Source organism: Brachyistius frenatus, unplaced genomic scaffold (assembly GCF_029030835.1).
Source record: "Brachyistius frenatus isolate BFR_SWC_R1_liver_20210118 unplaced genomic scaffold, ASM2903083v1 Contig_6, whole genome shotgun sequence".
Lineage (NCBI taxonomy): Eukaryota > Metazoa > Chordata > Actinopteri > Embiotocidae > Brachyistius > Brachyistius frenatus.
This window is the reverse complement of record NW_027210605.1, coordinates 3,063,156-3,085,055: the sequence shown is the minus strand read 5'-3', so window position 1 is coordinate 3,085,055 and position 21,900 is coordinate 3,063,156. Positions and strand designations below refer to the sequence as shown.

Genomic DNA, 21,900 nt, shown 5'->3' with positions numbered 1-21,900 from the left:
TCTTTCATTAATCGGCAAAGATCTCATGCTCTTATAATTTAACAATAAAACCAAACTTTAAAAACCTCTTAGTGAAAAGGGTGTGGTTTACACTTGTGGCTCTCATAATCCCAGAAACTGAGTTTATAGCTTTTTTAGGTCAACAGTCCTTTAAATTCAGGAGGTCTCTTTTTTATGTGGTTTACTTTTTCTTGTGTTCTGCACAAAATATGCAGTGTCCAAGTGTCCAGATGTATAAACAATGTATTTCACTGATTGTTTTGTAATATTTGCAGTCTTTAAAGTGTCACTCAGACCCTGATTCCATTTGGCTATTTCATATTGATTTTTGTTCAACATTTCATGAGTTTTGGAGCATTTTAAAGCTGCCAAAAAGGCATTAAATTTACCAGAAGGAGAAAAAGAAGAATTTCTTGCATTACAGTAGGGTTTTCGCACCATTCGGTGCTCGGGCCTTAATAAATGCAGCTCCACGTTCCTGTGTTGGTATCTGACCCGGTGCTCCCGTGTGTTACCATCACGTTACAGCAGGTTCGGTAGTTTGGGATTTTTTTTTTTCCTCTCCATTCAGTCTTTCACCTGATCTGATCTCCGCCTGCTCTTGTTTTATTTTTGATTTAATCTCCTGTGTGATTCTGCGGAGTGCAGCTGAACTGTAGCCGACTGACAGCAGGATAAATTTACTGCAAGCTGATGTTATGAAGCAGCTGATGAGGGAATTAAAACACATGATGCTTGTTTCACCAACGCCTCCTCTGGGTTTATCTTTTTTTCTTTTAGTTAATATCGTATTATTTCGGACAAAAAATCAGACCCACAACTGTGGGAGAGACACAGCGGAGACGCGCTGTGGATCAATAATGAATTAATAATGAATTAATCTAAGGAGCCAAACGTTTCAGGCTGTGAATTAGATTTACAAACTCCAGTGTTCGGACATTTACAAACGTGAAATATGTCACAGGCCTATATTTGTAACAGACAACGCAATAAATATCCGACCTGTTAAACTTCTTTTCTCATGTATCTGTTTGTCTTGTAGTTTATCTCCTGTAATTTCCAACACCCATCAGACCCACAGCTGTGAGGCAGCGCCTCCTTTGAACCTCAACAGCGGAGACGTGCTGGAACAATGAATGAATCTGACCTGACTCATTGTGGTTCTGATGTTCAGGTTCCTGTTCTTGTGGTTATTTACTTGTATATATTCGTAACGTAGCCTGAGTGTTCATTTGCATAAACAGCGGGGGAAGTGAGATCCAACCTCAGGTGGTCACCCAGGACGCATGTTGATGCAAGGTGGAAACACTCTGCCTAAAGCTGGCCACTATTCGATCCGCTCACGGCCAGATGTCTGGATGGAAATGGCCAAATAGAAACAGCCTCTCAAAGGCACTTTTATACAGGTAATTTTAAAACCTAATTTAGTAATAATTCCAATCAAATTAATTACAAGTGATGGATTTTTCAACTTGATTACCTTCTGAGGGCAAACTTTTTGTATTAGACTGCATTTATTTAGGTGTGCCTAATGAAACATAAAAAGCCATCCCAGTGAGTATATTTTCCACCACCTCTCTAGGATGATGTTATCAAGATACATAACGGTAGCTAACGGTGAATAATCAATGATTCCTTTTAACTTGAACTATCCCCTCTTAGAATCAATCTCCTTCCTTCGCGTTTTCATTTTCTCTCTTAACAAGAGTGAAAAGATGCGAGCTCAGATGATGGGAATCATGTAAAGTGAATGAAAAAGAGTAAATTGACCCAGATTCACAGTCTGGGGGATGGTTGGTTTCATAAGTCAATGGATGGACGACCCTCTCCGTGAAGCTGTGTATGGATTTAACAAGTGCATGCGTAACTATCTACCTACACTGGAGTATAACAAATGCTCATTTATTAAGCACTCCTATACTATGTAGTTACAAAGATGAGGATAATGAGGTGTGTGCGTGTGTGTGTGTGTGCGTGTGACAGTGCGTGTAAGTAAGTAATGATGTTCCCTTCACTACTGTTCTAGCATCCCTAAATATAGAGAATACATGTATTTGTTCCTACCATAAATTATGAACCATTTTAAAGTAGATATGACAACAAACATTAGCCCAGAGCAAAGAGAGGAAACATGGGTATTATCTGGAACATCATGGCCCGAAATGTAATGCAACCGCTGCGGAGCGAGAACACGTGCAGCAGGTGGACGAGGATCAATAAAATACCTCTTTCCCAATTGGAAGCCACGTGGCAGTTCTCCTTCATCTCCCCCGTAAACCTGATTAAACGGACTCAGCCCATCGCCGCAAAACACCTTCCCTCCCGCGCAGATGTGGAGGCTGCTCCTCACAATGACACCTCCATACTGTCACACAGTGGGACAAAGCTGGGTTGTGCCATCACGAAAAGTCAAACGACGTAAAGTAGACGAAGGCATGCATTTATACACGCGTGCCAAACCTACCACACATTGATTGCCTATGTGCATAATATGTAGAGCTGCAACCAATGATTCATTTCTACACTGACTAATTGTGTTGTCTCTGAAATGAGCAACTTTATCCACCAATTAAAAAAAATATATATTCTGCGATACTTTATATCACTTCAATTCTATATGATAAAAAGTGATTTAAAAATGGAATCCTCTCATTTGAGAAGCTGGACTTGATTTGGGAGTTAAAACAGGTTGCTGATTTAATTTTCTGTCCAACAACTATTTGAGTGATTGACTAATGTTTCTTATGCTAAAACTAAAAACCGTTTAACCCAGCAATGGAACAGGCCAGGGGTTGAAATTTTGGAAATTAAAAACTGAATTGTAGTATTTCCACTCCACAGGGGACCTTTGTTGCATGTCATCCTTATCTATTTCACTGTTTTCTGTTTCTTGAAAATGTCATATAAAAAAGCAAAACAAATTTGGAAGAAAACAACACACAGCATCATTTGTTCCATAAACAAATTTGTCCATTTCTTTTATGTATTGTTACTTAGTACCATCTTTGTGCCCACTGATAATTTATGACAGAGAGCTTTTGTGGTCCTCGACATCATGTGACTGAGTTGTAAATTTGGCAGAGATCATTTGCCTTTCGAGATTACCTCCAGCAATATTGGCAGCAGGGCATGCCAAAGCTTGGTGTCTAATGTTGGATATTAAATGTGGGCTGTTTAATTATTATTAAGGGCTTCAGGACCAGTGCTGAATATAAGCAGCATAGGATGTTTGGTTGTCTGGTCCTTAATTCAACAGGACATAAACAGTGTGCCCTCCCCCAAATGATCACGTGACTTTTTTTCAGTGCAAATATCAGACATTTCATGATCTGTCATTCATGCTGTGACCATTAAATTTACAATGACAAACGTTTTTATAAAACCTTTAGCAGTAAGTGCCTTGTATGGAGATTTGTTCCAGCTGTGATTAAATTAGTGAACAAGACTTGAAGGCAATCATATTTGATTCAGCAATTTGTGCATGCTGTTGGGTTGTACAATAGTTTAAAAAAGCTGAATGGAAACTGTGCAGAATCAATTAGATAAATCAAATTAACCAGTACAGGGAGTGATTCAGTTAGCTAATCAATTCAAGCACATCTCTAAAATCAAATGATTAACCTTAGCACATTAGTACTCTTAAAAATGCTCTATTCTTTTGTGAAGTGTCTGTGTCTAAGAAGTAAAGGAAATTCAAAGTAACACATAAAAGCCAACCAGTCAGAAGACAAGATAAAGAGTCCAAACATGAGGCAGAGAGCTCTGATGGTTACAGCTCATATTACTCAGGGGAGACTCGTATATTTAGGAAAGCTGATGAGGGAAACACTGATTATCCCCATTAGTGTTTTATGAGAAGCACATTCCTTGCAACGTCCCCCCCTCCTCCTAGTGGAGGAGCGACAGGCAAAAGCAAGTCACCTACAAGGTATGAATTCACACGGTAATTAATATCTCAAAATGTATAGAGTTTGAAAACCCCTTTTATGACAACTCCTGATTGACACTTACTACAACATTATTTTGTATTAAACACACACCCACTGTGGAGTGTGTTTTGCTTAATATACAGTGGGTACGGAAAGTATTCAGACCCCTTTACATTTTTCACTCTTTGTTTCATTGCAGCCATTTGCTAAAATCAAAAAAGTTCATTTTATTTCTCATTAATGTACACTCAGCACCCCATCTTGACAGAAAAAAACAGAAATGTAGAAATTTGTGCAAATTTATTAAAAAAGAAAAACTGAAATATCACATGGTCATAAGTATTCAGACCCTTTGCTGTGACACTCATATTTAACTCACATGCTGTCCATTTCTTCTGATCCTCCTTGATATGTTTCTACTCCTTCATTGGAGTCCAGCTGTGTTTAATTAAACTGATTGGACTTGATTAGGAAAGGCACACACCTGTCTATATAAGACCTTACAGCTCACAGTGCATGTCAGCGCAAATGAGAATCATGAGGTCGAAGGAACTGTCCAAGGAGCTCAGAGACAGAATTGTGGCAAGGCACAGATCTGGCCAAGGTTACAAAATAATTTCTGCAGCACTCAAGGTTCCTAAGAGCACAGTGACCTCCATAATCCTTAAATGGAAGAAGTTTGGGACGACCAGAACTCTTCCTAGACCTGGCCGTCCAGCCAAACTGAGCAATCGTGGGAGAAGAGCCTTGGTGAGAGAGGTAAAGAAGAACCCAAAGATCACTGTGGCTGAGCTCCAGAGATGCAGTAGGGAGATGGGAGAAAGTTCCACAAAGTCAACTATCACTGCAGCCCTCCACCAGTCGGGGCTTTATGGCAGAGTGGCCCGACGGAAGCCTCTCCTCAGTGCAAGACATATGAAAGCCCGCATAGAGTTTGCCAAAAAACACATGAAGGACTCCCAGACTATGAGAAATAAGATTCTCTGGTCTGATGAGACCAAGATTGAACTTTTTGGCGTTAATTCTAAGCGGTATGTGTGGAGAAAACCAGGCACTGCTCATCACCTGCCCAATACAATCCCAACAGTGAAACATGGTGGTGGCAACATCATGCTATGGGGGTGTTTTTCAGCTGCAGGGACAGGACGACTGGTCGCAATTGAAGGAAAGATGAATGCGGCCAAGTACAGAGATATCCTGGAAGAAAACCTCTTCCAGAGTGCTCTGGACCTCAGACTGGGCCGAAGGTTCACCTTCCAACAAGACAATGACCCTAAGCACACAGCTAAAATAACAAAGGAGTGGCTTTGGAACAACTCTGTGACCATTCTTGACTGGCCCAGCCAGAGCCCTGACCTAAGCCCAATTGAGCATCTCTGGAGAGACCTGAAAATGGCTGTCCACCAACGTTCACCATCCAACCTGACGGAACTGGAGAGGATCTGCAAGGAAGATTGGCAGAGGATCCCCAAATCCAGGTGTGAAAAGCTTGTTGCATCATTCCCAAGAAGACTCATGGCTGTACTAGCTCAAAAGGGTGCTTCTACTCAATACTGAGCAAAGGGTCTGAATACTTATGACCATGTGATATTTCAGTTTTTCTTTTTTAATAAATTTGCACAAATTTCTACATTTCTGTTTTTTTCTGTCAAGATGGGGTGCTGAGTGTACATTAATGAGAAATAAAATGAACTTTTTTGATTTTAGCAAATGGCTGCAATGAAACAAAGAGTGAAACATTTAAAGGGGTCTGAATACTTTCCGTACACCCACTGTATATTGACACGAGAGGAATGTTGTCAGCGCTAACTCAGTCCACATGACAGATTCCAAGTAACTTCAATTCAATAAACTACTGTACAACATACAGAATCCAGTTTGGACTCTGTTAACCTTTGTAAGACTCTATCTGTTAAGCACACATGCATCAAACTGAGAAAAACTCATTACTGCAACGCTGTTAAAGCTGTATGAAACCCCCCCCCCCCAACATCTTTTTATTGATGTGAAACTCTCGAGGCAAAGACAGACTCTATGAGAGTGCCATGTGCGGTAACATTGGCATAAGTGTTGGGAATAGACCAAATATATAATAAACTGTCAACAAATCCATCAGGATGTTTACACAGAAAGCAGGTCAGACCAGTAATAACAAAACAGTGAAACTAGACCCTGCGACAAGCGCAATATGATCTACTGTGCCACATTCAGTTTGACGCTTGTTTTTCCAAATTTACCAGCCACGCTTATGTAATAAAACACCTATTGGGTTGAGCTTTTATTTTTCTAAATTATAGGCAACACAGTATAACACAAGACAAGTATACAGTATAAGCGCCACGGAAACACTACAAACAGTCAATACACTTACCTTAATGAGAGGGTATGCCAGAGTTGGCTTGGGAACATGGGTGTCGAGTCAAGTCCAAAGCATGTGTGGCAGTACTGTAACCAGAACAGTGGCACGCGAGACTTGTGCGTACAGCCGGTGGGAAACTCTGGTGAGCACTACGCACTCAGGGCGCTCCCCCGTACAGTCGCCGAGCGAGAGGATCCACCCGCGAGTCGGCAGCAGCCCCGGCAGCTGTGCTCAGGGAGATCCAAGAGGCGGCAGATAAGAGACAGACGTGCTTGCTGCCTTGTGCTGCTGTTCTCTCCTCCGCTCTCTCTCTCTGCAGCTCCCACTCTCTCGCCCCAGTGCCCCTCTCTGCTGCTCCACTCTCCCTCTCCACTTTAAACCTTCTTGTACACGCATGCATTCTCCACACTGCATCCCCTCCCTGCCTCCCTCTCCCTCGCACACAGGCGCGCACATCTTTTAGGTTTTTGATTTACGCACACCAGGCTCTTCTTTTTAGTTCCCGTGTGCAGAAAATATTCCAAAGGGTTTTAAGTTTATTTTTTAATTTTTAGACCATTTTTTTTTCCAATTGCCTATCCGTTCGGTTTTATGCTCACATTTTAACCTGGAATCCTGTCCAGAATACAACTTTAAAATATTGGTCTGCATATGGTGTGGACGGGGATAGAGGCGCTGAAGAGGGAAAGATGGCGACAGACAGATAACACTGAGGAGGCAAGGCTTAATGACATGATACAAAATGGTTATCTGAGTGTGGAGAGTTCTGCGGGGTGGGTTTGAGACTGGGGCACAGGCTCGGCTTTAAAGTGCGAGGGAAAGCAAAACGTCATGGTTCATCTTTGCCAGCAAGCACAGTTTGTTGCCACCGGCAAAGATGCACTAGTGTGTGTACCCTTGTTCCCTTCTTTGTTTGAATGCAGTATCACAACGCACTGGAGGATCGACTGGGAGCGTTATTCATAAACAAAATAGAAACAAAGGACTGCACATCAGTCTTCATTGTCCTTTTACACAATGTCGATAGAGGAATGTGAGACCTTAGAGAATGTGGTTCCATATGTGCTATATATAATGAAAATGGTAATACTATTGCATCCATTAATGCACATGCATTTAAATGTAGTAATATGCCATCATTCATTACAGAGTTGTGATAGTGAAAAAAAACGAGGGAGATAGAAGAAATGGGGGTGAGGCCAAAACGGCAGCCAATCAGCATTCACATCATCCTGCTTCATCTTCATCACATTTTGTTGCTATTACAACTTTACTACGAAGACTATGAAAATCTATGTTTGTACAGATATTAAATACTATATTGTTATTTTATATTCTCATAGATTTAAAAAAAAAAAAAAAATGACACCAGTAAAGTGTACGTCATCATATTGTGTGACAATTGAGAGGATTTTTGGAACGCTCACAATCCATTGCAACCATCCTATTCACTGCAGTCCATTTATACCCATTCCAACTGTTCCACCGAACCATCTGCTCAGTTCTGGGCACAATACCTTGATGGTTACCTGAATCAGCAGTAAACAGAAACACACCTGGTGAATAGATAGACAGCTGAGCACCTGTTTCCAGCATTTAATAGAAAGGTTTGCACAAGCAAATTCAAACAACAATTTTCATCTTCTTTCCTCTCCTAAAGGGAGATGTCTTTTTATGTGAAGCATTTCAATTGCCTCATTGAAATGTGCTGCCCAAATAAACTTGCCTTTTACCGCAGTGAAGAGGAATTCAATTAAAACAGACCGGCCTCCTCCATCCTCAGCCCCCGGACATCTGTGCGTCTTATCGTCCAGTGTGGCCGCCTAAAAGACACCATTTATACACCGCGTGTGAGCACAGACAAACCAGTTGCAAGGATGATAACGCATGCAGACATTCATGCAAACACATGTATATATAAATAGAGCACTCCTAAAGGCAACTCTCATGCGTGACGAGGACACACACACACACACACACACACACACACACACACACACACACACACACACACACACACACACACACACACACACACACACACACACACACACACACAATTGTATTGTAATTATTTTAAGTTAAACTGTTGCTTATCTTCATATCAGTCCTAAAACGGTCAAATATCGGTTGCCGTATGTAGGAAGTAACTTGAATATCAAAGCTGCTACTGAGGAGATCTCAGGAGGTTCAGGCCATCAGGTCAACCAGCAGGTCTAGCAAAACCATAAATCATCAGAGGACATGAGAGTTTCCCTTTCGGCAACCACATCCAGAACTGACAGCTATAATGTGTTCTGACTTTGACATCATGGGAAAGTACATCAATCGTATGTAAGTTAATTTGTTCTTTGAGTTGGTGTGAGCCTTCTCACATTTACATCTAGTCTTCTTTTAGATCACGACATTCATCAGAACATATTTACACAGTGAAAAAAAAATCTAACAGACATTTCTTTTATGGTACCAGTAAGAGAGCAGTGGACACGATGTGTATGCATGTCATCTTTTTCAGGATGGTTAATTCCCAGGCTTGTTCCTCATCATCATGAATCATCAAGATCATCTTCATGCATCAACATGATGATCCTCCCTTCAATACACATGTATGACGGCTGAAGGCGCATTTCACTGATCACGTCAGCGCCACCTCTGACATTACATGTATTAGCGTTAAACATGTTGCAGAGGTCACTGTGGTGTCTTTTTTTCTTTCATTTCTTTGTAAACTTTGTACATTTTTACATTCAAACATAACTGGGAATAGCTACCTAAAAGTTTTTTTGTTTTTTTAACATGCGTGCTGTGTGTTGTTTCATTTCCTGGGTGTATCCCGTTCCTCAATCTCTCTCTCTTTCTTGGTCTCTCTAGCTATACTAGCTCTCTTCCTCTCTCATCGTCTTATTCCGGAGTTAGTACAAGCAACGGTTTCTATATGTGGAACTCTCTGTATTTTATTTCTAGAACTGCCAGGAGAACAAAGAACAGACTGCCAGGAATAGAGGGAGTGGAAATTGTTTTTTTTTCGGGAGAAAAAGAGACGAGTGTAGTTACATGTCGGTAAACATTGGACTGAGTGATCAATAACCTGTTTCTCTCTCAGCCACTCCGGCAGCAATTCAATGGGACCCACAAGTGATCTTCCTATGATGTTGTCAGGTGGTTATTGAATAATCCACATGACTTCAAATGGTTCTCCCATTGACAGATGGAGATCACAAGGACTGAATGCAAATATGTTGTTCCTGGTAGTGAGGAAAGTCTTTTTCTAAATAAACATTGAAAGTAGATACATTTATAGCATAGTGTATATGCTATACCGTATATTCCTTTATTATGATCCCAAAATTGCATGCTTTGATGGAGAAAATAGGCATTTTATCTGTGTCCTTATTGCAACAGTGCTGACTCTCATTATTTGTCCAAACTCCACTGAATTGTTTTGTTACTATACACTGATTGGCAATGTTGCCAAGATCAGGGACATCCTGTTTTAATTTAATCCTGAAATTAATTAATGCATTTATTATTTCCAGGCTAGACCACTTTAACTCTGTTATCAGGATGTACTGGTGGCTCCCTGAAAAGTCTGCAGAGGATTCAGAATGCTGCTGCAAACGTGCCGACGGGAGTAAGCAAGAAAGAGAATATTCCCGCCATTTTAGCTTCCCGACACCGGCTTCCTATAGAATTGAGAAGTGAATTTAAACTTCTTCTGACATACAAAGCTCTTAACAATTAAGCTCCACTTTATATCACATATCTGTCAGTACCCTAATATCCCCACTGAACACTGTGCTCTCAAGAGTGCAGGCTTGCTTACAAGTACAGAGAGTTTCAAGGAGTAGAATGTGAGGCCGGGCCTTTCGTTATCAGACAGCTCTCCTGTGGAACCTGCTCTCAGTCTGAGTTTGAGAGACTAACACCCTCTCAACTTTCAAGACTAAACTTAAAACATACCTTTTTGAAAAAGCTTACAAGCAGAGCAGGCCAGGATGAAATGACCTTGAGCCATTCTTTAGCCATTTCATTGTTTTGTTTTGATACTGATATTTTAATGAAGTCATTCTTCGTGTTTGTTTTGTTTTAATAGTTCCTATATTTAGAAAAAGAAAAGAATGAAAAGCTTTTGGAGTTTAGCCAAAATAATTGTTGGTGAAAATTATGAATCAAGCCACAGTTAGACAAGCTGTTTTTAAATGGAGATGATTTATTCCTAATTCCCCCACAAATGTGTGTACCGCTGAGGTGACTTAAAATGGAGAGGGTTTAATGAGGTAAAAAAGAACCACGCAGTCACAGCTCAAGGCTTAAATGAATTATTAGAGCTGGTTAACATTTCTGTTCATGAGTCTATCCAACACATCACCGAACAGGCATGGTGTCCATTGGCAGCTCTCCAAAAACTAAATTCACCGCACACCTGTTTACCAGAGACCACAGTTACACTCCACAACACTGCTGGAAAACTGTTTTTTAGACTGCGAAAGAAAATATTGAATTGTTCAGGAAGATGCGTGACTTTGGGCGTATCTGTAGCATTAATAGCAAGACCATCGTCCAGCACGATGGAGAACGGTCTGGCTGCACCCATTTATCATTTCGAAAGGGGGGGAAAAAATGCTCTGGCTTGTTGATATTTCTATCAACAAACCATGTCCGGTGCAAAGCCCAGGATACAGCAACAGCGCCCTCGCAAACTAGTTTCGGGGGAAACTTGTTTTGTTGGTACATTTGCGCATCAAGAGGCTAGATGCCAGGAATCCCCACTGAAAAAAAAAAAGATAAAAAGAACCAAGCAAGCCGCCCTTATTGCGTGATCTAAATGTTCGTCAAAACGTCCCATTTTCAGTGTAGGTCGCTAGCTCTGAGGTTTGTTCTCCAGTTGCGTCTCTGACTTTGAAAACAGTAGGACACAGTATCAGTAGAGCAGGAGAATGTCAACTGAAATAGTCGGCCAACAGCAGGCTTATGCCAACATTGTACAGTCGGCGAATCAGACTCGTATGACGTAAAAGGGGCAATTATACCAACATGAAAACATAATCCCAACGGTTATGGAGTAAGAAGGATTATGTTCCCTCTGGGCCAATACCATGCCATCATCGAGGGGAAATTAATTCTTTAGTCTACCAAGATATTGTCAGGATAGCTGTCTTTCATCTGAAGCTCAGTTGAAGTTGGGTAATGACAATAATCATCAAAGTAAATCTACTAGCAACTGTCTTAAAACAAACAGAGCCCCCCTTTTGCCATCAGTCAGATCCCAGACCAGAGCTGAAGCAGTTTTATAGGAACAGCGGTCCAAATTTCCACCTAAACGTTGTACAGTTCTGATCTGCAGCTACACTTAAACACTGGGAGGTTGTTGCTTCCAAAAGAGGTTTGACGAGTTTTTAAATCCAAAGGTTCACTTACTTTTCCTATCAGCACTCTAAGTGTTTAATGGCTGTGTTCAATGAAGACAAAAGATTAAGCACACTGAGGTTGTCCACTCTGAAGATGAAGATCAGATCACAGTTAATGACCAATTAATGCAGCAAACCAGATTATTCCAAAGGGCTTCTTTTGCTATTGTGAGTGCTGTACAGTAGAGTCGCTGAAGTGTGTTTTGATTCAGACTTACATTCCTTACTTTCATCTAATAGATAGCAACAACTGTTGTCTGAGCATAAAGGCTTAGGCAGTTGTCACAAAAATAGGAACAGCTGACAACAAACGGGGAATCAAATCCAAAGGCCTGATGCAGGAAATAACAGGTAGGCTGCAGGTTATTCTGCAAGCAAACAGATTCAGCGAAGCATCACTATAATGGGTAATAATGGGTAAGCAGAATGTGTTTAAGCTCTTTGACACAAAGTGGGCAATTGAGCAAATGGAAAACTGGCATTTATAAATACACTGACTCCAAAATCAAAACGGAAACTGAGCTTTTATGCAGCTTTAACAGGCTTTTTAGTTACAGCAGTGTTAATCAGGACTTGGAGTTCCCAGAAGCATGAGCAGCTCTATGACAATGTTCTGTGCGTAAGGCACAGCAATGCTTTGAGCTAAATGTTTAGGGCAGAATACTTCTATGCTCAAAATGACAGTTCTAACATGCCGGTCCTGCACTCCACCTGCGTCAGTCCATCCGATCATCTGACCTGGTACCACGCTGCAGTTCAGTAAGTCCTTTTGCTTGTTCTGTAATTCCGGTTCTGACCCCCTGTCTGTTTGTTGCCCCACTGTTGTCGGTCCACGGGCCATGGACAGAGTGGCAACATGTAAACAGGTTCCAGGCAGGTAACAGTCTGATGGTAGATAAGCAGAATTAGCATTGAGGAAATAATGAGAGAAATAACTGGTGTGAATCAAAGACAGACAATTATTGACTGGAAAACATCCAGCCGGTTCTTAACAACCCGTTTGTCTACAGAGATGCTGTTACATTGACTCAAAACGAGACAGGATTCACTCCACAAGACACGCACTGCAGTCATGGCGATGAATTTGAGTGTCAGTTTGAGTCAAATCCCACAGAAGCAGCTTATCTGCTCAGCCGACTGAAACAAAATGATTAATGACTAATTGAGTTTTACAACTTGAAAAGGCGATGACAGTGACCTTGGGCTGGAGTAAACAAGCAAGTACGTTGAGCCTGCCCCTGGTGTGATCAAACCACATGCATGGCTATGCACGAACCTGCACCACAAGGACTACTCGGCATCACAGCGTAGTCCCTGTATAGCTCTATGTTTACCTTGATGGGCCTCTAGGTTATGCGATAAGACAATACCATGAAATATGTGCTGTCATTGTACATGAAATTCCATCATTCATGCAAACCCCAGGGGCCTGAGTTTTTCATACATCAAGCATGTTCTCTAGATTGCCTGTCAGCAGAGAAAAGTGATTATGTTTCATTCTATATCTATAGCCTTGGCTTTCCTCAAATTACATGCTTCTAAATAACATTACAATTCTAATTCCAAGAGCTTTATCTGCTATGTCAAAGGATGAGCCATACAGTGACTAAAGAAAGGGGAGGCAAGAGTGTAGTTTTTAATCTCCGTCCGGTATTAATGAATAATGGCATGTAGTAGTGCAATAGCAGATCTTTTAAAGACCTAAACCAAACAAAAAGAAGAAAACAAGATATAGTTACACCATAAAAACATTCCTGTGGTTTTTTTAAAAATTGTATTTGTTGTGGAACATGTTCTATTCCATTACATCTATCTTGAACTGTTGGTCAGGCTGTGGCAGGGGGCAGCCCGGTCAGTTTCACAGCTGGCTGCTTAATCTTCTTTTATTGTCTTTATTTCATTTCCTTTGACCATGTTGAACTGACTTTGTTTAATTTTTCATGCCCGCTGCACGTGTGATTTCTTTTTCTTTTCCTTGGCTCGTCTCATCCCTCGGGCAGAGAAAACTACATTATGTCCTCCAATGCTTGGCTTGCTCTATGTATTACTCCTCTCTTCTTCTCACTCTCACAGCAGCATCTCATATCTCATGTCCCCTCGTTCATTTGAGCAGGGTCGTCCCGCTAGTTTGTTTCCATGGTCACTCAGTCATGACTGAGTCAGATGTCACTCGTTCAAAATTACAGACGCAGATCTCTATGCCTAATCACGTTCCAGTTTCTCTCCGCATCTTAAGAAGTTCTCTAAGTGCCGAAAGCAATTAAAAGATGAGCGCAATCCCTCCATTTCCATTTTAGATTGACTTAATCTATTTGTTGACAAAAAGATGTTTCCATATTCTTTCATGTAAATTGCTCTGATGACAGAAAATCGAAATTGGCATCATAGCCCAAGCATTATGGATGGTTAGCAGTCAAAACAACATGCCCAAGCTGGTTGGGTGAATCAAGCCTAACGCCCACAGTGTCAGATTTGTAATTCACACCTTTAAACTGGTAAAAATAAAAAATGTGAGAAAGGCAACAGTTTAGCCAAGTGCAGCCAATTTGAGTCTTGCTCGGTTTCTATTTCGTCTTTAGTTGACTGTAGAACAAGAGAGAAAGAGTAAGCAATGCACAAATCAAGGAGAGTGACAGAGAAAGAAATTCCTCAAATTACTCACTTTATTGGGGAGACTTGCTCAAGGCAGGATACCAAGAAAATGTTTGGTCAGCTGAATTAAGGATGGTGCGCTGCAGAAGGGTTGTTTGTCATGTTTTGATTTTGATGCTTACTCACTGAAAAAAAATGACAGGAGCAAAAAAACATGAATACGTCTTAAAGACAGCTGAAATTTCATTCTAAACCCAAGCTTGTTTAATATAGGCCGGCCTAAAAACTGGTACTGCTATTATGACTGGCGGTGATTACATAGGAAGAAAGTCTATTCTAAAAATATTGCTGTTTATCGATAATAAAAACCCACTCAAATTCTGTGAGGGAAAAGTACATACGACAGGAAAGCAATAAGGAAAAGATGATAGAAACATTGCATGTTTATTGCATATATTAATTTGAACATAACAGTTCCTTTGCGCTTGTATAAGTGAAACCCTGAATGTGCATCATAATTTGGTGGCTAAATCTGTTTCCATTTCACATTTTGTTTTTATCTACACCAACTATTCCACTCTAGCTGGTCGACTTCTCCGTTTCCCACTTGGTTTGTCCCAGTGTTTTCTCATTATCTGGCCTCTCTGCTCCTCAGTCACTCTCTCTGTCTCTGTCCTGATACCTGGTCTCTCTGTTTCTTAGTTTTCTTTGTGCTACATCTCAATCGGCCAACTCTTCCAATAGTTCTCCGTCTGCTCTGATGACGCCCGCTGCCATTGTCTCCATCCCCTGGCTCATTGTTAAGACGGTCCCGTGTAGCTCACCTTCTGTACTTCTGTCCACTACATTGCTTCTTGTCAGATTGTTTGAAGCAGACAGTTGTGTGTCTCTCAGTATATTATTTCAGTTTTTCTGCCCCTTTGACAAAATCTCAGACTCCTCTCTTGACCAACTTTTTTTTCCCTCACTCTCAGTCAATTAGCTCGGTTCCTGTCTGCCAATTTATTTGCTTTTTGCCAGTCTACAAGTCAGTTCCTCGAGGGATCTTTCTGACTATGTCGGCGATCCTGAGGCTAAACTGCATTTTTAAGTTGTTTAATATGAAGCAAGTCTTGGACTGCACCTTTCTCAGGTTCCAGTTTCCAGAACCCAAACACAATCTCCCTTCTCTGTTCGCCAGCTGGCTTTACCCGAGTCTCTGCTCAAGACTCAAATATTAGGTTGCTGTCTGTACTTTTAAACAGGCTTACTGTCAATTCCATAAAACGTCAGCTGACAGTTTGCACAGCAAGCCTTTCACAGTCCCATCTATGAAGTCATCGCCTTGGCAGAAATGATTGTCAGCACCATCATCCTCCCCGAGGGACTTGACTCAGAATCTGCTGTTCTAATGAATGAAACAGACCATGTGGTTACAATCACGGGATGTACACTACAATAGGCTGCCACCGCTTGTCTTACTACTTTGACCTGTTCAGTCGTTACTGTTGATAGGAATGTGCCACGTGTATATGTCCTGCTTAACATCACTTTTTAATGTTGTTTTTGCCATTGTAAATTTCTTCAGTGAAGGATTTTGATTACTATTACGAATGGGATCGTTGATATAGTACTTTAAAAAACAGTATGAAGTGCTGATCAACAGTAAACAGAAAGGGGGGCAATATCATCCAACCTGTTTATTCACCTTTGCCTCTATCATCCAGCAAATTAATAAATTGCAGTTGGTTACAAACGGTAAACGGGGGTCTGAGTTGTGTTGTTAAAGCTTTATTACTATATATTAAGTAATTTTGTAGTAATTTTGGTATGCTTGCGTACAGCTATGGTTACAGCTCGTGTGTCATTCATTTGCAAAACTATAATTACTGCCTTACAGTTGCATGCTTTTGTGAACCAGTCCGGTTGCAGTTTACATCAATATCTCTAGACTCATCCAATGGTTGTAGTACAGACTTTGATGGATTTCTTTTTGAGTTCAAATGCTTGGCCAATGAATTCCATTTACAGCAGACAATACTTCAAATATGGATGTTACTGCAAAGAAGCAAAATAATCTAAAAGGTTGGCTCCGCACACATTGTCAATCTGACAACACAAAAGATCTAAATGATCTCTCCCTCTTATGAAATTGAATAATGACCAGAAATGTGTTTTTGCAGGATAGTTTGATGTCAAGGTGACCTTGGATATAAAATCTCATCACGTCATCATTTGATTGAGAGAAGACATTTCTGTGAAATGTCGTCATTAATAGTGGAGAATTTCTTCCGGACAGAAATGGGATTGTGAAGTTACCTTTTAGTTTTGACCCCCAACTTGACATCAGAACATCCAAATGTCAGTGTGATCGTTTTTGCCACACATATCATGTTCATGAGAACAGGAGGACATGGCGTCACAGTGACCTTGACCTTTGACCAGCAAAATCAAATCTGTTCATTCTTGAGTCAACTTGAATGATTGTGTCAAATATGAACTTCCATCAAGCCATTTGTGAGATTACATGTTATTGAGATAAGGGCAGATGGATGGGACTGATGTGAGGACACAGTTATCTTAACCTTTAACCAACAAAACCTAATCAGTTCATTAAAGAGTTCAGCTGCAGTTTGAACCAAATTTAAAGTATCTCAAGAAAGTGAAAGTTGTTGCCAAAGTTTTTCTTGAGATATCCCGTTCATGAGAATAGGATGGACTTGCATATGGATGGATAGACAACTCGGAAAAACAAAGTACCATCAGCTATGACCATTGCAATTGTGGAGGCATAAAAAAGACAGAAGACATGATAAACAAATGTAAAGACAAATTTGATTATAGCATTGTTATCATTATTTTGTTCCAATTTTCTATAGATATTGTAATATTATCGGGATTTCTTTTGGCCATCATAATCGTGTCATAAGAATCTTATATTCTTATCGTCCTAATTGCCGAAGTTTCACTGGAGAAAATTGTTTCTACTCATCTTGCTTCAGGAGTGGACTTAACAATTTGAACCTCAGTGTTTAGTAGGCATTAGGCTTTTACTGTGGGCTTTAAAGGAATAACTTAACATTTCTGCAGACGTACCCCAAAGTGATTATTCAGTGACAGCGTGCTATTTTTACATTACAGTAACTGGAACATCGGAGCCGCGAGTTCAAGTCATCAGTTATTGTTAGTTGCCAATCTTTCTGGCTAACTTTCTACCCTCTCAACTCTTGTCTTGCCCATTCTTTGAATACCTTTGGTTGTGCAATATAAACTTTCCAGCCAGCCTACCACCACATCGCTCTTTGTCTGCACCACTGTTTTTCTACTCTGAACCTAAATATTAGGGTTAAATGAACAAGGACAGAGATAAATATTGTTTTGCCCAGGAGTAAATGAGGGATGAATAACACTCTTAAAGTTAGAGTAAGTGAAGCACGGAAAGAAGCCAGTAAGGAGAAAAAAGTAGCAGTGATAATCCTCTTTTAGCATTTCGTGAAGTCATCCATCATCCCATTTTTTTTACATATAATTTTTTTCCCAGGAAGATACTCAAAGTCCCGTTCTGTGGCTGCCCTGCCTGCCTACAAAGTGAAGACCAAGAATGATATTCATAGGCAAACCCTAAAAATGTACAGTACGCTATAGATGGTATAATATCCTTGCTCTTTTATTGTAGTGTTTCTGCGATCATTATGAGACAGGGTAGACTGGTTGAGAGAATGTAGTAAAAGCTATGAATAGCAATGAGATTATTATGGGTATGGATGCATAAGAAGTACATAAACAAATCTGCAGTTGTTCCTAATAATGAAATATAAAACCAAGGGCACATAACTGCAAGCACATTACAGTTTATAATCATCACAAGGGAACAGTAAATGTATGCACTTGGCCAGTCAAAATATGTTGTTCGTGAGCATATCAGTAATACGCTCAGTGGCAATATATTTGTTTCCACCAAAATCTCAGATTTCTCAGGATAATATCCACTATAAAGCTTTTCTGTAGTAATTTCTAACCACTTACAGCACTTGGTTTAGGTCAATCCATCATGCAATCAGTATTTTTAGAGTGCAAAATCACCATTCAACATCATCCCCATCGACCAGAACAATTAAGGTGAGGGAAAGACAGGCGTCTGGTTTAATAAAGAACCGTGAGTTGAGACACAATGTGTTTTCTTTTACTTTTTTCTTTTATTTAAAACCAGTATTTTTTTTTCTATCCCTAACCAAAGTGTTTTTGTTGCCTGTAACCACAGATTGGATTTATTTATCCAAACACCCTTCTCTGGTGTTTGCGTCACAGTCTGTGTGCCGGCTATCCACCCGAACCACCTCCTGCTGATTCAATTTATCTGTATGCAGTCTGAATACTCAATTGCTATGCATTTTGGATGCTTGTCGAAACGTTCACACATTTCCAATGATTATGCAGTTTATACTCAAATATAGTTTGAGGTACTTTGAGTAAACTCCTTTTACGCTACTGTATACTTCTATGCCACTATATCAGAGATAAATATTGTGCTTTTTACTCCATATGCAGAACTTTGTTTTTAACTTCTGTTTTTTTCCTATTGTACTTTTCCCTTTTGTACTTGTAGCACCAAATAGGCAATCCACCCGGACGTCACCCATTAGTTTGTCCCCATGCTGTTTTTTTTTAAAAGTTACCATATTTGGATGAGTGAGGGAAGAGCGAGGGGTGGATCCAACTGTAAACCCGAGGACGCTAATACAATTTGTGTTCCTTTAGTAAGAGTTTTGATTCATCGTTTCTGCTTGATTAGGTTACTTACAAAAATGCACTGGTACTTTTAAGGTCTCTTTAGTGTCTTGTTAAATTGAGGTTCATAGGATGACATATTCAAACAATTAAGGCCTACTCACATGACTACACAACCTAAAAAAAAAACATTACTGTGATACCCTTTACAATTACCTGGTCGACAAGCATTTTGAGCAACCAAGTATCAGATTGTCTACAGATAGTTACGTAAATCCATTAAATTTGTTAATTAATTAGTTCTATGACTTACACCATCAACTGCCTTTGCTAATAGGCTATTGGCTCGTATTGAAGTGACAGCACATTAACAGTGTCAATGGCTTTGTTGGAGAGGTCAGTGTTAAAATACAATTCACTATACAGTAATGTCACAGGACAATGACAGTCTCTTCTTTAGGTCATTTATAGATATAAATCTATACAAGGTCCATTGTGCTCTTTGGAGAAAGTAGGAGAACTGATATCACCATATGATTTAGTAGCCTTTAGAGGATGGGTCAAATGTGGCCACAAAGGGACACACATTGTCAGCAACAATACTGACATAGGCTGTGTCCTTCAAACCATAATTGATTGGTATTAAGGTGCTCAAAGTCTGCCAAGCAAACATTCCACCCATGCTGTTGATGCCAAATTCTGAGACTATCGTCTGCAACCTCAGCAGAAATTGAGATTCCTCAGACCAGCGTTTTGCCAATCTTCAAATGAAATCTATGTAACATCAGTATCTGAGGTTCTTTAACAGTTCAGGCCAAGCTTTTTTCAGGTTACCTTGGTTACAGTTCACTTCATTTCAATTACTCGGTTGGGTAAGGAGATTGGTGGTAGCAACTCTATACAAGAACAATGAGACCTCCAGCCCACAAAGCACACACACAACCAATGATTCAATGATGAGGGAATATATTTACAGAATTATTTAAACCATTTCACTTGAACAATACCTTTAAATCTCACATTAACTCAACTTCAGCTCTTAACAACAAAATGAATTCCACTTAACTCAAATAACTGTGTAACAAAAATTGGATAAACAACCATTGAATTGCATATTATGACAAATAATCACTCAAATCAGGTATAAACCTCTGAACTCTGTTAAACCCAAAATAATTCAGTTGTTAGATCTTAATAGTCTGTTTTAGTCCTTTACAGTTGTCAGTCAAAGTAGGTCTCATTTATATCTTTGGAAGTTCCTTAACGTTCAACAGTTCACCATTAGTCTCTTCCAACGGATTTCCGGTTGTTTGTTTGAATCCAAAACAACTCTGAGATCTCAGAAAACAAAGTGCCAATAAAACTGGATCCTTTATATTTCTCGGTGAAGATCCAGACAGGATAGCAGATGAAGCAGCTCGTAGTCACTTGATGAATCCCTAAAAAAACAAAAACAGCCTGTACACAAGTGTGCAGAACATCATCATATAGTCAGAGTTTCCTCTTTTTCCATCACATTAGATTTACACAAAACTTTCACAACTTTAAACACTTGTGACTAAATTATCTCATTTTGCCTCAATTTCAAACAATACACTTGGCAATCAACATACTTTTACAACATATACAGTAACTTTAACAAAAATTCAACACACACACACACACACACACACACACACACACACACACACACACACACACACACACACACAGTTATGTGCTTCATTCACATCATCCAAAATGTTGTTATCCTGGCTGGTTTTGCTTCGCTATGTTCCTCAAAGTAAATTACTCCCAATTCTCTGACACCAACTTAGTTAACAAGATAACCTCAGGTAGCAACTCACCTGGATAATCCACTTCATTGAAGAAACGCCCGACGGAGTTCGTCCCGGTGAGAACTTCTCCCTCGACAGCTCCGCTGCAGCTCAGCATGGAACTCACTTACAATACTGTTAAATTCACTCGATATCTCTTGGGAACCTCAAAATATCTGACTTTGCTCCAAATCTTGTCTGCCTCCTGCACCTGTCTTAGCTGCGGGGTCTCCGGTAGGTGAGTGCGTGGTTCAGAGAGTGGGAGGGGGGGCTAAGGGCTCTGCTGACGTTCAGACCACCAGCTGGTTTGGTGAGACGTTTAGGGAACGTCTGTAAATTGGGAAACTGAACGTTACCTGACCAACAATCATACCCTATGGTCAAAGTCACGGAGATCACATTTTTCCCCCAGTCAGATGTTTGAGTTGAATATTAACTGAAACTCCACACCTGTGAAAAATGTCCATCACAATTTCCAAAAGTGCAAGGTGACATCACCAAATGTCTTGTTTGAACAACAGTCTAAAAATATTTATTTTACTATAATGTAGGACCAAATCTTATGTTTATAAACTGTTAAATGTTTGGTGTTAAAGAATGACAAACTAAATTTTCAGAACAGTTGCTGATCATTTTCTTGTAAACAATTAATTCACTAATTATTGCAGATTTTTTTTTAAAGTAAAGCTGTTAGTGCTGGTCACTTTATTCTTTTCAGCTACAACAACATCAACACGCTGCTACACTTACCATATATCAAAAAGGCTGGCTAATCTTTAGGGACAGTTCTCAAAATTCTTTTGAGATTCTTCCTAGAATTATTTCTAGAAAAAAACTGATAACTACCTTTTTTTCAAACAATTGTTTTGACCCGTTTCTGTCTCATATATAGAGACATGTATACACTGTACATCTCCCTGCAATGTAAAAGTCGTTGAATCCCCTCGAGTTCCACAGAGGGTAGAAATTGGATCCCACATCTTATATGGTGGTAAGGTTACAGACCCAAATGCAGCACACCCAGCAGATGACTTGGGATAAATAACGTTTATTTATACACCGAACAGGGAATCGTATTTGAGCACAGA

The 21,900-nt window shown here is 40.0% G+C and overlaps 1 protein-coding gene and 1 long non-coding RNA gene across 2 annotated transcripts in view; both read right to left on the bottom strand.

Annotated features, from left to right (window-relative positions):
* opn7b (opsin 7, group member b) overlaps positions 1-6,648 on the bottom strand; it is a 63,306-nt gene extending 56,658 nt beyond the window's left edge. The window contains exon 1 of the mRNA XM_069725042.1: positions 6,301-6,648. The gene's annotated coding sequence lies outside the window, so the exon portion shown is untranslated. The remainder of the gene's footprint in view (positions 1-6,300) is intronic.
* Positions 6,649-19,944: 13,296 nt separating this feature from the next.
* LOC138615463 (uncharacterized) lies at positions 19,945-21,129 on the bottom strand. The gene is made up of 2 exons (XR_011310534.1): positions 20,843-21,129; positions 19,945-20,434 (listed from the first exon to the last, which is right to left on the bottom strand). It is a non-coding gene; the product is annotated as an uncharacterized lncRNA (long non-coding RNA).
* Positions 21,130-21,900: the final 771 nt, after the last annotated feature.